Source organism: Scyliorhinus canicula, chromosome 12 (assembly GCF_902713615.1).
Source record: "Scyliorhinus canicula chromosome 12, sScyCan1.1, whole genome shotgun sequence".
In the NCBI taxonomy this organism is placed as follows: domain Eukaryota; kingdom Metazoa; phylum Chordata; class Chondrichthyes; order Carcharhiniformes; family Scyliorhinidae; genus Scyliorhinus; species Scyliorhinus canicula.
The window spans coordinates 54,140,353-54,147,964 of NC_052157.1; the positions used below are offsets into that span (position 1 = coordinate 54,140,353).

Genomic DNA, 7,612 nt, shown 5'->3' on the forward strand with positions numbered 1-7,612 from the left:
GGGTGGCCGACAATAATGGAAATAGACACGGGTGCAGCCGTATCAGTAATGTGAGTGGCAGCATTTAGAAAAATCAAAGATGGACTCCAGCCACTAACCCTAACAAAAACATCGACAAAACTTAAAACCTACACGGGGGAACCCCTGGAAGTTCTAGGCACGCCTCATGTACCCGTGGAATATGAGAAACAATTGCTCAGATTACCTTTGACGATAGTAGAGGGCTCCGGACCGAGCTTAATTGGACGAAACTGGCTGAAAGACCTAAAATTAGATTGGATGAAAATTTTCCAGAGTGGAAGCGGGCAGTTGAGTGGAGTACTCCCAAAAATACCCGGAGGTCTTCCAGGAAGGTTTGGGGAAAATCATAGGCGCCAAAGCAACTTTGCACGTGGACCCAGAAGCCCTTCCGAAATTTTGTAAGGCCAGGCCGGTACCTTTTGCATTAAGGAAGAAAGTAGATGACGAAATAGAAAGGTTACGGAGCGACGGCATTATCAGACCAGTACAGTTCTCGGAATGGGCAGTGCCGGTGGTACCAATTTTGAAGCCAGACGGCTCGATACATCTCTGTGGAGATTTCAAACAGATGGTAAACAAATACGCACTGCTGGACAAATACCCAATCCCGAAAATAGACGACCTATATGCTAAATTGGCAGGTGGGCTTTTGTTCACGAAACTGGACATGAGCCTCACCTACCTGCAGTTAAAACTGGACAAGGACTCCCAGAAGTTCGCTACGATCAACACCCTGAAGGGCCTTATTCGTTATACTAGGCTACCTTTCGGAGTGTCATCAGCCTGCGCTATATGCCAGCGTACGATGGAAAATATTCTGCAGGGACTACCGCAGGTGGCAATTTATTTGGACGATGTCTTAATCACGGGTAGGACAAACAGGGAACACTTAAGGAACCTGGAGGAAGTGCTCAGGCGTTTCGCAAAGGCAGGCGTACGGCTAAAAAGGGAAAAATGTGTTTTTCTGGCCCCACAAGTGACGTACCTGGGATATAAAGTAGACGAGTCAGGCTTACACCCATTAGAAGACAGAGTAAGGGCAATAAAAGAAGCCCCAGCTCCCACCACGGTCCAGGAGTTACGATCATTTCTAGGTTTGGTAACCTATTATGGAAAATTTATTGAAAATAGGGCGTCCATCCTAGAACCCCTCCATCAGCTACTAAAAAAGGGGCAAGAATGGAAATGGTCCTCCCGCCAAAACCGAGCATTTAGGGACATCAAGGAACAGTTGTCATCCGAAAATGTCCTAGAGCATTATGACCCAAGGAAGGACTTGGTGGTCACTTGTGATGCATCCCCCTACGGGGTAGGAGCCGTCTTAGCCCATAGAGGAAGGAATGGGGAAGAACGGCCAATAGCCTATGCTTCGAGGACCTTGGCGATGGCTGAGAGGAAGTACGCCCAAATCGAAAAGGAAGGACTGGCGGTGATATTCACAGTAAAAAAAATGTCACCAGTATCTGTACGGGTGGAAATTCACCATAGTGACGGACCATAAGCCGTTATTAGGGTTATTAAAAGAAGACAAGTCAATACCCCCGATTGTATCAGCTAGAATCCAACGCTGGACATTGCTACTGGCGGCGTATAGATACGTTCTGGAGCACAGACCGGGAACGCGAGTAGCAAATGCAGATGCTTTGAGCAGACTTCCCCTCCTGGACACTCCGCCGCAAATACCAAAAGTAGAGGAGACAGTAATGACTCTAAATTTTTTGGACACCCTACCAGTAGACGCACAACATATTCGGTTGTGGACGCAAAAAGACCCAGTTTTAGCCAAGATGAAGCATTTACTGCTAACAGGGTAACTGGAAAGACCGGTGGAGCCCCAGATGCACCCATACTGGAAAGACCGGTGGAGCCCCAGATGCACCCATACTGGTGCAGAAGGGACCAAATAACCGTAGAAGACGGTATCCTATTATGGGGAGCCCGCGTAATAGTCCCAGCTCAGGGCTGTCAGGCAATCTTTTTTTTTTAATAAACAATTTTATTGAGGTAGTTTTTGGCTTTGTAAACAGTTACAGACATCAACAGAAAGAAAGCAAAAAAGGCAAAAATGTGCAAACATCCATGTACTTTCAATACTGCAATCGTAACATACTGCACAAGCCTGCCCCTCTCCCACCGGTACTACCCGCCATTTTATCCCTGCTACTCTACTGTACTCTACCCCCCCCCCCCCCCCCCCCTCCTGCTGACGCTCACTCTCCCGCAAATAAGTCAATAAATGGTTGCCACCTCCGGGCGAACCCCTGTACAGATCCCCTCAAGGCGAACTTAATTTTTTCCATACCCAGGAAACACGACATGTCCGCAAGCCACAACTCGGTCTTCGGGGGCTTTGAGTCCCTCCACGCCAATAGTATTCGTCGCCGGGCTATCAGGGAAGCAAAGGCCAAAACATCGGCCTCTTTCTCCCCCTGGACCCCCGGGTCTTCCGAAACCCCAAAAATTGCCACCCCTGGACCCATCGCCACCCTTGTTTTTAGCACCCGGGACATGACGCCCGCAAATCCCTCCCAGTACCCCCTAAGCTTAGGGCATGCCCAAAACATGTGAACGTGGTTCGCTGGTCCTCCCGCGCACCTAGCGCATTTGTCCTCTATCCCAAAGAATTTGCTCATCCGAGCCACCATCATGTGGGCCCGGTGAACGACCTTAAATTGGATCAGCCCGAGCCTAGCACATGTCGCGGTCAAATTTACCCTACTCAGGGCCTCTGCCCACAGCCCGTCCTCCATTTCCCCGCCTAGCTCCTCCTCCCATTTAAGTTTCAGTTCCTCCGTCTGGGACCCTTCCTCCCTCATGAGCACCTTATAAATATCAGAGACTCTACCTTCCCCTTCTTCCCCCCTAGAGACTATTCTGTCTTGGATCCCCATTGGCGGGAGGCATGGGAAAGATGGGACCTGTCTACGAACAAAGTCCCGCAACTGTAGGTACCTAAAATCATTTCCCCTTACCAGCCCAAATTTCTCCTCCAAGTTCCTCAAACTCGCAAAGCTCCCTTCCAGGAACATATCGCCCACCCTTCCCACCCCCGCCCGCCGCCATACTCGAAACCCCCCATCCATACTCCCGGGGGGCAAACCGATGGTTGTCGCAGATTGGCGCCCAAACCGACGCCCCCGTCTCCCCTACATGCCTCCTCCACTGGCCCTATATCCGCAGGGTCGCCACCACTACCGGGCTGGTGGAATACCAGGCCGGTGGCAGCGGTAGAGGAGTCATAACCAGGGCTGCCAAGCTGGAGCCCCTGCACGAAGCCGTCTCCACCCTCTCCCAGATAGACCTCGTACCCACCATCCACTTCCTTATCATAGCGATGTTGGCCACCCAGTAATAATTAATCAGACTCGGCAAAGCCAGCCTTCCCTCGCTGCGGTTCCTCTCCAGCATCGCCTTCTTCACCCGCGGGGATTTTCCCGCCCAGACAAAGCTCATGATCATCCTGTTAACTCTTTTGAAGAAGGACTGTGGGACAAAGATCGGGATGCACTGAAAAACAAACAGAAATCTAGGGAGGATTGTCATCTTTACAGTCTGCACCCTCCTTTCCAGCGACAGCGGGAGTGCATCCCATCTCCGAAACTCTCCCTTCATTTGCTCCACCACCCTGGCCAAATTTAACTTGTGCAGCCTGCCCCAGTCTCGTACCACCTGGATTCCCAAATACCGAAAATTTTCCTCAACCAGCCTAAACGGTAGCCCTCTCAATCTGTTCTCCTGGCCCCTTGCCTGGACCACAAACATTTCACTCTTGGCCGTATTTAATTTGTATCCTGAAAACTTGCCGAACTTCCTCAACATTCCCAGTATACTTCCCATCCCGGCCACTGGGTCCGCCACATACAGGAGCAGGTCATCTGCATAAAGAGAAACCCTGTGTTCAACCCCGCCCCTCACCATCCCCTTCCATTCCTCTGCGGCTCTCAGCGCAATCGCCAGCGGCTCTATGGCCAGCGCAAACAGCAGCGGGGAGAGCGGGCAGCCCTGTCTGGTCCCTCGGTACAGCCTAAAGTACTCCGACACTTCTCTGTTAGTCCTGACGCTGGCCCTCGGGGCCTGATATAATAATTTGATCCAATCCACCAGTCCCTCCCCGAACCCAAACCGTCCGAGCACGTTCCATAGATAGTCCCACTCCACCCGGTCAAAGGCCTTCTCGGCGTCCATCACCACCACTACCTCCACCTCCCTGCCCGCCGGGGGCATCATTATCACATTAAGTAATCTTCTCAGGTTGGCCGCCAGATGCCTACCTTTCACGAACCCAGTTTGGTCCTCCCCAATCACCTCCGGTACGCAGTCCTCCATTCTAACCGCCAGTACCTTTGCCAGGAGCTTGGCGTCAACATTAATCAGGGAGATTAGCCTGTAGGACCCGCACGCCTCCGGGTCTTTACCCCGCTTCAATATCAGTGATATAGTGGCTTGCGACATTGTCGGCGGCAGGGTCCCTCTGTCCCTTGCCTCATTGAAAACCCTCGCCAAGACCGGGCCCACCAGCTCAGAAAACTTCCTATAGAACTCTACTGGGTATCCATCCGGCCCCGGGGCTTTCCCCGACTGCATGGCCTTTAGGCCCCCCAATACCTCCTCCACTCTAATCGGGGCCCCCAGCTCATCCACTCGCCCCCCCACCTACTGTTGGGAATGTTAACCCGTCCAGAAACCTTTTCATCTCCTCCGGTTCTTCCGGCGGCTCCGAAGTATACAGCTTGCGATAGAAGTCCCGGAATACCTTATTCAATCCTGCCGGGTCCTCCACTTTGCGCCCCTCCCCATCCATCACTCTACCTATTTCCCTGGCCGCCTCCCTCCTCCTGGGCCGTCAGGCAATCTTAACCGAGTTACATCACGGACACCCAGGGGTGTCTAAAATGAAGATGCTAGCTCGAAGCTACGTTTGGTGGCCAGGTTTGGACACAGACATAGCAGCCTTGGTACGTTGGTGCCAGGAGTGGCAACAGGGGCAAAGAGTGCCACCAGCGGCGCCATTGCACCTGTGGGAATGGCCAGGCAGACCGTGGACCCGCCTGCATATTGACCACGCCGGCCCTTTCATGGGCTCAATGTTTTTGGTGATAGTGGACGCCTACTCCAAATGGTTGGACGCCCACCGGGCAAACGCGGCAAGCACAGCATCGACAATTGAAAAGCTCAGGGCCTCGTTTGCAACACATGGACTTCCGGAGGTATTGGTGTCGGACAACGGAACGGCATTCACAAGTGGGGAATTTGGAAAATTCCTGAAGGAAAACGGAGTCCGTCACATAAAACGGCCCCTTACCATCCAGCGACCAACGGCCTGGCAGAGAGAGCGGTCCAGACACTTAAAGCAGGACTCAAGAAGCAGCCGGCAGCGTCAATAGACACAAAGCTCTCCCGCTAGCTGTTTGATTACAGGGCCACACCGCATTCCACAACGGGCATACCACCAGCTGAACTCTTGATGGGAAGGCGGCTACGAACAAGGCTGAGTCTCCTTTTCCCAAATTTAACGGGGAAAGTGGAGAAAAAACAGGAGGCCCAACGCAGGGGGCATAATAATCGTCGGCAGCAGAGACATTTCCAGGTGGGGGCTTGGGTTTGGGTCAAGAATTATGGGAATGGACCAACGTGGGTCAAAGGCACGGTAGAGTCCCAAACAGGACCCATATCCTATGAGGTTTCGATAGGAGGTAAGGTGCTGAAGAAACACCTAGACCAAATAAGGGAAGCGGAACCACACCTGGAGGCAGGCGAAGCAGGACCGCCTCAAGCTGGGATAGCCCAGACGGAAAGGATACCCACACCCCAGCCCCGAGCAATTTCTCCACACCCCGTCATCCAGTCGTCAGAGTCGGAGATGGACACGTTCGACAAGGCCGCCGTGACACCTCTTCCCAAGGAGGAGGAAGAACAACTTCCAAGGAGGTCGTCAAGGAAAAGACGGGCACCTATAAGGTACACCCCGCCCACTTTGGAGAATGACCCGGCGGATGACACAGAGGTGACAGACCCAGACATGAGGAGCAGGAAGAAGCTCAGAGGAATGCCAGCTGGCAGGAATTCCTTGGACCTTGGGGGTGAGGGGTGTAATTAACTCCAATTGGCTTTATTGGTTGGCCAATTGGAGTATGAGCTCCCTCAATGATAGCTCATTGAGGGGGCCCATATAAGCACCTGTGTAGGCTTTGTGAGCCAGTCTTAAGCTGACTGGAATGCTAGCAGCACTGTTTGTAGCTGCTCCTGTAATATCGTTATTGTAAATAAATATTGGTGTGGTGACGGAACTCCTCCTCCCGTGGATTACTACACACGCAATGTCCTTTCATCCCGTTGTCGCAGCATCTGCATGGTCTCGACACTGTACCACACTTCGGGACATCCTTTCCTGCAGTGTATGAGGTATACAACATTGGCCGAGTCGAACTAGTATGTACCGTGTACCTGGTGGGTGGTGTTCTCACGTGTAATGGTGGTACCCATGTCGATGATCTGGCACGTCTTGCAGAGATTGCCATGACAGGGCTGTGTGGTGTCGTGGTCACTGTTCTGAAGGGTGGGTAGTTTGCTGCAAACATTGGTTTGTTTGAGGTTGTGCGGTTGTTTGAAGGCAATTGGTGGGGGTGTGGTATATCTATGTCTATATATGTTTCTGGAACCCACCTCTTCATTCACCTGAGGAAAGAGCAGTACTCTGAAAGCTAGTGATTCAAAACAAACCTGTTGGACTTTAACCTGGTGTTGTAAGATACATAGAACATACAGTACAGAAGGAGGCCATTCGGCCCATCGAGTCTGCACCGATCCACTTAAGCCCTCACTTCCACCCTATCCCCATAACCCAATAACCCCATCTTAACGTTTTGGATACTAAGGGCAATTTAGCATGGCCAATCCACCTAACCTGCATGTCTTTGGACTGTGGGAGGAAACCGGAGCACCCGGAGGAAACCCACACAGACATGGGCAGAATGTGCAGACTCCGCACAGACAGTGACCCAGCGGGGAATCAAACCTGGGACCCTGGCGCCGTGAAGCCACAGTGCTAGCCACATGTGCTACCATGCTGCCCACAAGACGTCTTACTGTGTTCTCCCCAGTCCAACGCCGGCATCGCCACATCAACACAAACATTGGAAGAGTCAGACTTGAATATACAAAACGACGTTCAAAACAGTGACACAGCCTTATCAGATACACTGAGAGATGTTCAAAGTAGTAACACAGGTTCACCAAGGTTGAGAAGATCGACAAGGAAGATAAAGAAACCAGAGCGGCTGAATCTGTGATTGGACAATAACATTTGTGAATTATGTAAAGGACATTGTTACTCATATCATGTGTATTTTATACAGAAATGATGTGCAGTATGTTTTAAAAATCTCAAGGAAAGGGGATGTAATGATATGCAGTAACAGCGTACAAAGAAGTGAAGATAGCCTCCGACCACTAGGTGTCATGCAAGAGAACAGATCACTGGAACCGGTGTTCCCAGTGGGACAAATCAGGCTTTAAACCAGGTACCTGCATTGCGGACGAAGGGCATGCCAGAGATAGCTGAAGTTCAACATTTGCAGAGGGACGCCTCTGA

The 7,612-nt window shown here is 51.6% G+C and overlaps 1 pseudogene; it reads left to right on the plus strand.

Annotated features, from left to right (window-relative positions):
- LOC119974247 lies at positions 1-5,644 on the plus strand (annotated as a pseudogene).
- The last annotated feature ends 1,968 nt before the right edge of the window (positions 5,645-7,612 follow it).